The 10,304-nt window shown below is 29.2% G+C and overlaps 1 protein-coding gene across 3 annotated transcripts in view; it reads right to left on the bottom strand.

Moving 5' to 3' along the window:
• The window catches only part of LOC116777621 (cAMP-specific 3',5'-cyclic phosphodiesterase 4A-like), a 79,316-nt gene that overhangs the window by 12,200 nt on the left and 56,812 nt on the right, over positions 1-10,304 (bottom strand). The window lies entirely within an intron of this gene.

Below are 10,304 nucleotides of genomic sequence, written 5' to 3'. Positions count from 1 at the left end.
TCTCCGTGTAACTTAAAAAGACTAACTCGATTAAATTTTTATTTGTTCTGTTCGCTGCCGTAAAACGAAGCGACGGTTTAAAAGAAAAAAAAAAAAAAAAAAAAAACAATTGATATTAGGTCGGCTGAATATAAAAAAAGTTTGCATTAGTATCCGATAGTTTGTCAATTAAATATTGCAATTATACTTGTATATTTTTATATAATGTATACATTTCTAGTATATTTAGCAAACCTTAGAGTGGACAAACGATCAAAAGCTAACCTTATAGTGATGTTGTTGTACAAAACATTTTAATGTGTTTAGTATTAATTAACTTTAAGATTAATATTTTGTAAATTTAATGGCAAGTAAACTATGTAATAATATAAATATTTCAATTTTTTTTTATTGTAGTAAATCATTCGAGTCATATTAACTAGAGTTCCAGCTTTTCTCTTGGTTTATTCAATTGCTGTTACTGAAAGGTCCTATTAAGTAATAATCTTTTCAAGTCTAGAAACATTATGAAAATATATGAAAATAATTGTTGACCCGGTCTTTCTCTGTTTTTGGTGCGTGTTAAAGGAAATAAAAATATAAAACTGCTGTTTTTTTTCAATAGCTTAAGTTTGCTCTTTGGTATATGAAATTAAAACGCGTAATATATTGCCTACGGTTCTTGATTCGATATGAAATAATGTACCAATTGCGTTATTGGCAGTACGTTTTATTTTAAATTATGTAAACGTTGATGTTGTGTGAATAAAACTGAGACGAGAAATAAATTCTCTTCATAAATCAACCGTTTTATAAGTCAGCTTAAAGATAAGTAATATGTTTTTCCCGACATAGAGTATAATGAGATAATGTTGACTAATTTAAAGGCTTTTAACTAACGTATCCAGTTCGCGATACAGATAAATCTATTGTTTGTACACGCTACACATTGTTTGTATGTACATGCTGCATAAATATAAAACTATTAATGTTTTCTATCTTAAAATTTCTAGGTAGTTCTAACTTATAGACTTCTTTTATTTTTAATGATGCTTATGTAATATTTACGACATGCAATGTAATGTAAAACCAACTAAATATTAATTTTCTCCTTGAGACTTATTTTTATGTCGTTGTATTAGGGTCACCATAGATTTTTTTTTTCGAAATAACTGAGTATGTCAAATAAAAGTTGTTATAAATCCGTTTTTGTAATTTTCGAGCTCAAAATGACGGGAACGTAAAAGTAACTTTAATTTTTTTTTTTATTTTTTCAATCATCGTACAGGTGTCAGTCATTACTGTCAATCGATGTTGAGTTGGTATTGTTCACTGGCTTCTCTCTTTTATTTTATAAAAAATATATTTTATAATCCATTTAATAATCAAATCAATTTATTTATACATGTAAAGATACATTTCTTCCTATACCTTTAATTTATGACATGACAAAGGCAATAGGTATATAAATTTAAAGCAACACTTTGATGACAACCAAATTCTACTTGTCCATATATTATGAAGGTAAATATTTTTTTAAATTTTTTGATCATTTAATTCAAAACATATAACTCGAATTACCCATTTGAGAAAGACTCTTGGAAAGTCAAAATTCTTCTCGACACCCTAACATCAATTTTTAAATAAATTCTTTTTATCGAATTGTCACTCGTAGTTTTTATAAATGATATATTGTTATAATAAGTTAACGTTAATATAATTCATCTTTCGACTAAATAATCCTTACAGATGAGATTACTAAAACATCAAGAAGCTTCGATTCAAAGCAACCATAGATATAATTAAATGCAATGCTCATGACATTGCATTGTCAGCTTACGCCATCCTCCAAAGCTATCTCAGTATTATTCCATATATCCGATTAAAATACTATAGCTATGTATAGATTCACCAATTCTCATCTCAATATCATTGTATGTTTTGTGTGGATCGACTGATCAAATGATGTCATGTACAAAGCTCGCTTAAACAATAAATCTCTATTCTGTAACACGTTACAAGCGTTATAGTTACTGAAAGCCTGTTGAACATTGTGTCACAGAGTTAAGAGACAATATACATTCATCGGTCGTTTACTGAAAGGACGCAATCCATGCGAAATTCTGTGATTTATTTATACCACAAAATTAAGGCATAATTAAGCACACCAATAAATTTCGCGTGTTATGATTTTAATGAAGTTAAAAACACGAAAACGTATATCGTCATAAATATATAATATAAGTATAATAAGTTTATAGACAGTATATTGTAGTCTAGTTATGAATTAAAGTGCACTCTCTAAATAGATCGGATTTCTCTAAAGCGTTAAATGCTGTTGTCTACTTCGCATTACAATTGATAATTGTTATAAAAGATTATTTAGTCTAATTAAATGTCAATTTATTTCATTTACTAGTTTTTACCCGTACTTCGTCCGTATTGGATAGTTTTTTTTGTAAAGTAGTATGAAAAAACCTGAACTTTTTTGTACGTATGTTTGAATTGTGCCGAGATGGGATGAGGCCATACTAAGTGTGATTGTCATAGGTTAGGTTAATACATTTTAAGAAAAAGATAGGTTACTGCAATACATTTTTATATATGTTTTTTGTTTTTCCTTCCTTGGCCAGAAAAGTAATTTTTCCTAGGGAATGCGTTGTTTTCCCGCGGTCAAAAGTAACTCATGTTCTTTCTTAAGTCTCAAACTATCTCCTTACCAAATTTCATTTAAAACTGTTCAGTAGTTTAGGCGTAAAAGCGATCGGCCCACCTGAATTTCCCCATGGGAATGCGTCATTTTCCCGGGGTAAAAAGTAGCCTATGTCCTTTCTCGGGTATCAAAATATTTCCATACCAAATTTCGTGCAAATTGGTTCAGTAGTTTAGGCGTGATTGAGTAACAGACAGACAGACAGACAGACAGAGTTACCTTCGCATTTACAATATTAGTATGGATTTGTGTTTTAATAAAATTTTCATTATAATGATTTATATCATTACCCATGATGTAATTATTTTCAGTTGTGTGTAAACAACAATTTTGATTTAAATTTACACTTCAATCACGTTACTAACAAGTAAAGTTACGGCTCTCTTCAACCAAATATCGTTATTATACTGGCGGACAAGTTTATTTAAATTATTTCGTTAAAATGTATTTTATATATAAGTATGTATTTATTAACGTTTTATACACTATTTTAATTTTATATTTGTCGTATAAAACATAAGTCGTAAGAGATCACACGAAGGTATTCATTGACGAAATTTATATAAGACGCGAATTAAAATATGAAAACAATGAAAGTAATTCTTACGTGTAATATATAATTTAACCAGTATAAATGTCTTAACTTCACAACTCGAAAAGTATAATAATATGAATAACTATTATAAATAGTTAAAAATACATGCTACCGTTTCTTGGTAATGGCGCCCGGCGGAGCAAAGAGCTTTTACTTGTGATTTACTTGCAGAGCATATTAATTCAAAACAACAATTTTTCCGACTAAGACTGTTTTTATGTGGATTATAAAAATTATTAAGTAGATTTTTTGTCGCTTATAGTGAGTGGTATGAATTGAAAATTAGTATCTACCATACCGCTGCCGACGTAGATTTTTCCCCAGAAGCCCCGGCCTTGGAAATTTCCAACTTTTAAATTAAAAAAAATAAAATAGTTGCAATTTATGTATGTAAATGAAATGAAGAGCTATGTCGATAAACGCAGATATAAATTATAAGTTTATAAGGTTGTTTATTTCTTAAACAGAGAAAGATATCTAAACACATGTAAGAATTCATTTAATATACTATGTGTTCAGTGATTCGTGTTTTTGCACATACGAATATGATATATAATATCATGTCATATATAAAAGAGGGCGGACGAAGTCGAGAATATCAGCTAGTTAAGTTGATAATCTACATATGTTGTAGATACAGGTTAAATATTTGTAGCAGTTGTTGTATGTATATAAGTTTATTGAGTATTTGCTTATTTTTCTCAAGTATTTAAGAATTTCTGCAAAATACTACTATTTTAATAAGTTAATAATGTTATTTATAATTCCTTATACTTAGCTCTTTTATAGAGAAAAATAAATATCTCTCGATGCGAATGATTACTGTATACGAGAAATTACGATGAAAAATTATAGCAAAAGCGATGAAATATTTTCCGATTGTGATGCTAAGGGCCTTAAACTTAGTCAAAAATAGAATTACGGAATGAGTACAAAATATTGTAAAAGAGACTTTATTTTATGTTTTAATCTTGATAAAAAACTAATTATTTCTCACAAATCAAAACCCAAATTACTTGCACATTCACGTATTAACAAGACCGAAGTTTACAATAACCCATATCGTATATTAAAATCAAGTGTGTTACTAATTAACACATTCATATGAATGACTTTAAAACAGCTATTGAACCGTAAATAAACAAGTGCATACAATATTTCATAATTTCACAGCTGAAACGTGAGCTGCGTATGGACGGGAGGATGCTGAAACACGGTCACGGGGCAAGCAACTCTTTTTAGGGCGCCTCAACGTCACGATGACACAGTGTAGACTGAACAGCTGGTCTATTGTTATCAAACTTCCTATACAAATCTGGCGCCTACTTCAAGCTTCTATTCTGTGTCAGTGACCGCTTTTTTACACGTGGATCTTTAATTAGGTTTAGGAACGACGCTAAATGCGTTATTACTGAATTTTTTATCGTCTTTGGGCATAAGAAAGTAATGTGCCCATTACTTATTACAAAATAAATTTTGTTAGTGTAAATTCCACAAGAAGTATAAACATAATGTATAAATGTATGTCACGGAATAACGTAGGAAATCACAACAAAACAAGAGTATTTCTTTTATAAAGAGAATATAAAAATATTATATTATGAAATAAAAGATATGTTAGAAATTCATTTGAAATAACATCATATCATATTGCGTTGGAGCATCGGAGTAGCTAAAGAAATAGAACCTCTTTTTCTGAAATTCAATTGTTTTCTTTAAAAAAAAATCGGTATATTAATATGTAAGTTTACCGACTTTTTATAGATCATGGAATTATAACGAAAATGTTCTTATAATTAGTTCAATAACTTATTTAAATATAATGGTTATAACTGGTTATAAATGGTTATAACTCCGATATTCAGATCCTGATAAAAATATCTTTGTAATTTTAAAGGAATCCGCGCTAAGATCTCATTGTCACATGTTAAGTCTTATCTAAAATTATGATTTATATAATATGTTTTTTATATATAAGTTTATAGAGACATTTTATATAACGTAACATAATAAAAACATTTACAAAAGACATTAAGGTATCGATTTTGGATAAGAGGAATTTAATAATATATTTTCTATAAAGAACGTCCATTGATATATTGTTATAAGACGTTTTATTAAAAACATATTTTTATTATAAATACCAATATTTAGGCATCCTATAACACAATGTAAATACCGTCTTGGGATAACTCTTTAACGTTCTTTGTAGTAGCTTTTATAAACTAACTGTAGATTGCTCATTATAACTCAAAACAGAGATGTAGTGCTAAAATTAAACAACTGCACTTAAAGAGGCTGCGAGACATAAAATTCTTAAGAGGTTCACCTTTTATTTGAGTGTTAATTTGCCTTTGAATGACGAGTTGATCTCCGGCTGCGACGTACATCAAATATTGGAGTAACTACTATTTGCACTCTTTTTAACACCAATATAATGTAATAAGTACAAGTGAATTATCAAATTAGAGCTACTGGCTTTCTTTAATACAAATAATTATTTATTATTATTTTCAAATTAAAGTCCGCGCAATAAGTTGACGATAAAGTAGTATAAAAAAGTATATTTTTTCCAAAGTTACTCTTGTATTTCTGTTTGTTACGTTTCCACGCCAAAACCGCTGAATCGATTTTGATCAATTTTGGTATAGATATTGATGGAATTATGGAGAAGGACAAAAGCTACCTTTTATCGCGATCTACACGCATGAAACTACGAAGTGTAGTTCGTTAAGTGGCCGAAGTACAATTTTTTTACTTTTATCCTGATCCCTATTTCGATACTACACAGGTAGATCAATTAAATGCAGTTCGGGTTCAGTAACCGTAGTGTTTCTTTCATCCCAGTCTCGAAACTATGCTTATTGTGTCCCGAGGACATACCGCAGGACTACGGCACACAGTAAGCGCATTCCGCAGGCATCCAGAGCGATACGAAAGGAAATTAAGAAATCATTGGCGGTAGATGATAAATAACAAGAATAACTTACAGACATTTTCATCTCGCGTAGTAGTATATTTCTCAACGCGTAATATATACGAAAATTTTATTTTAATGCATATTTATTATTCGTATAAAATTAAAGATATTTTCTCGTGCAAATATTTAAAAACAACTAATTGGTATGCATTGAGATATTTAATTTGTATATTCATGTATATTTATAATTCTCTTTATGATGGAAATAAGTTATTAATTGCTAGGATTAATCTCTTTCACAATTTATGATGGTATTGTTTACGTTAGCGATGCAAACTAGAAACTAGCCATGATCCGTGGGGATAAGGCTTTCGATTGTAAACGCAAACCCATACATGAATTTTATTTGTTTCAACATTATTTGAACAAATATTGAAGGTCTATTGGGTGAAGCTCTAACATCGAACCACAAACACTACATTGCTACGTAGCAAATATTTAACAACGGCCAGCCGAAAATCTCTCTTAGTCTCCACTTTTGTATAAAATTTTAACTGATCAGTAGCGTACTGTATACTACATTACTGAGTGTTTTTAAAGAAGGCCTGATTAAATGTAATGCATTTGTATATATTTTTTTGTATAAACAATGTTCTTGTAACTTACATATGTATTTACAAATAGTTTTTGTGAATTGCAACTATATAGTATGGATAAAAATGTCGGTAAAAACTGGAATTGATCTACAATTTTTCCTTCGATTGTCAAAAGCTCGCATCAAAAGTCCAATGATGTCGTTACACACCTCGGCATCCGTTTTCCGGCTTGTTGAAACCTTTAACTACGTTATAGCTCAATCTCAAATAAATTGAAAATTATGGGACATATATTTATTTAAAGATGACGTTATGATATAAAGTTTATTATTATTATTGACAGAAAAGTCACGTATGAACAGTATTAGTCATACCGTGTGATATAAATATATAGATAGTTTAAGGGGACCTCGGTCTGTTATGGCTTCCATATGTAAGTGTCTCAATTAATTTGCTTTTAACACACGTTGTTTCATTAAATTGTAATTGTCAAAATGCGTTAGCATCATTAAGCCGCTTGACACCCGACCAAGCTCCTGGCCGCACATAATGTTGCCATCTATAGATTGATTGGATTGTTAAAGTTGAGCTTATTAATTGAACTCATTTAAATTTATAATTAAAAAATTAACACATTACATTATATCGAAGCGATCACACATTACATTATATCGAATCAAAAGTTATACACAATTTTTTGTTATAATTGTTGTTATGAAAGTTCTTTTGATAGTTAAATTTGAAATTACACGCGCCAATAAAATGTCAAATAAAACACTATTGTATGTAAAAGAGAAAAGACAATAAGGTAAAAATATTTAAAAGGTATGGCAGTTGAGAAGTTTTTAAAAAAATGAGGCAAATTATGTTTCATTAACGATACAACGATATACGATGATCCTTGATAATTTAGATTACATGAAGATATTTTTCATTTGTTGAAACCAAGTCCATAGAGCACTTACTAAATAGACCTTCACAAAAACGACTTTCTTATAGAGGTGTTAGGAACAATAACTCTGCGATTCTCTGCATACTTATATACTCTTCTCTTCTATTGTAATTTATCACTGAAGTCAATATATTATCAATATATTAGCTACCTGATCGAGTCAATTAAGCCGACCACGTAATGGACTTGCTCCGCTGAAGCACGCTCTAATCTTACTAACAATGTTAACATTCTCATGTATGATACATAGATCTTCCTACAAATAGATCGTTGTTGCACTAGATCCAACAACAAATTCATCAATTATAACCCGATATATGTTAGTAACACTACACGATGTCATTTACATGAACTTTGTACTGAAAAACGCTCAGTTGTTAAGAGTGTAATAGATAGATACTTTAAAAAATAGCGTTTCAGTTCCGTTAATCGAAATAATTTAATCCTTGGATCCTACTTTAAACACTATAGAAAATATTACAAAATGATTTCTCTTGAATGTTCAAGAAGTAACGTAAAACTTTTCAGACTAAAGAAATCAATTAAAATTTGCATAAAAACGTGTTGTCTACAGTTACGGGTCATTAGCTGATACATTAATCCCAGTGAACGTTACTCATCACAACATTTTGACAGATATTTTATCATTTATCTGAATATCTATGTATCTAAAAACGATGTCTAATATTGAATCTAAACTAACCACTTTTTTCAGGAATTATCAGAATTGCAGTGAAAATCCTTAATGAACAATTTTCGGTAAACACCCACTTGTCACGATTCAGGCAAATCACGATGACTTGTACGTGAAATAAAGTTTTTAAACAGATAAGTGTGTTTTCAAAATATGACTTAGATATGATTTTCAATTTGGAAAGATTACAAAATATTTTGAGTTACTACCAATAAAAAAGTTATAAATTCGAAGGGGTTTAAGTTAGTTGAAGTTGAAGAAAATATTAAGTTAAACTTATTATAACAAAGTCGAGACGAAACGTTTTTATTCAAAGAAAAATATCTGCAATGGCAGATATTTTTTTATAAAAAGCTAAGTACATTTTAAAAATGGCTCTAAAATGTATTTCAAATGTTTGTCTTTTAAAAGCATCAAACGATTTAAGCAAGATGAAATGGGAAAGCGCTTTTAAAAATTTTTCGCTATGATCAGAAATGTCCAATAGAGTTACGTAAAGGAAGTATTTCATATAAAAAAATAAGCAAAAGAAATATAAATATACCGTAAAGTTATTTTATTTTAATAAAACACGCAGAACGAATTCTATTTTTATTTACTGGACTGCTGGTTGACGTACGTAGGGTAAACATTTCCATGAAAAAAAAATATATTTAAGAGTTCTCTTTGATTCAGAATAGAATTGCTTGAGTAAACAAAAAAATATATATAAGTCTAAAATGTTAATTGCGTGTAATACTTGGAAAGTGGTTGTATGGCGGAAGCATTGTTTGGTAATTGGTTAGTGTTATAACTGTATTACATTAACGCTATAGTTGATAAACTGGTTTGATAATGGCATGCATCATTAGACCATCATGACTACTTACTACCGGCTATATCATCATGAAATCAAATCCTCACTGAGGCAATAATTTAATCACACTTAAATTAGCAATTAAACACCAATTAAATTAACCATAATTATTAAACGAAGAGAGACATAGATAATGAGAGTGTGTAGGAAAGCGAAAAGAATGGACAGTATAAGATTACAATATATATACAAAAGCTTGATTGATACATATATTTTTCTATAAACAAAATAATTTAAAGTACACATTAGTATTCCCATAAAAAAAAAACCTTCATATTCAAGTACAAGCAAACCGTCTTAATCTTGAATATTTCAAGTTATAAATAAAGAAATCGATAAGTTAGATAACTGCGTGAAGTTCTACTAATTAAAGAGATGGCGGACTCATCAAACTGCCCGACTCTATAAATGTTAAAACTGAAGCTGAAAGCGAATCAAATGCTAATTTACGTAATTTATTGCCTCGGGAATCTCATCAACTATGTGAAATGACGAATTTTGTTGTCATTAAAATATGTTTACTATCTGATTTGCTATGAATAAGAATTTATATATTTGTTTAATTTTTCATGTTATTTATTAAATTAGTACATATGATGATTTTCAACGCTAAGTCAAACAATCATATCACGTAGATCAAACAGATTTTTAGAGTATGTCATAAAATTTTAATATTGCTTTACGGAAATATGTATTTTAGAACAGGGAAATTTATTACCTATGGACATGTATGTAGAATTATGTAAAATTATATCACGTTTGATAACTTGTAAATGTTTGTATGGCAATTCTGGAATTTGGAAATTCGTTCCTACTATATTCAATGTATGAATATAGTGAAATATATATTGTCTAAAACAAGTTTTGGCATGAACAACATGGACGAGAGCTTATATAAGAAAATTAGTCTTTAAAACAATATAAGACATATATTTTCATGTTATACAAATTTTTGCCCGTGACGTCGTCTGAGTTAAAACAAAGTGTGTTAAAACAATA

Source organism: Danaus plexippus, chromosome Z (genome assembly GCF_018135715.1).
Source record: "Danaus plexippus chromosome Z, MEX_DaPlex, whole genome shotgun sequence".
Taxonomy (NCBI): Eukaryota; Metazoa; Arthropoda; class Insecta; order Lepidoptera; family Nymphalidae; genus Danaus; species Danaus plexippus.
The sequence above is the reverse complement of the archived record's forward strand: the minus strand, read 5'-3'. Positions and strand labels throughout refer to the sequence as shown.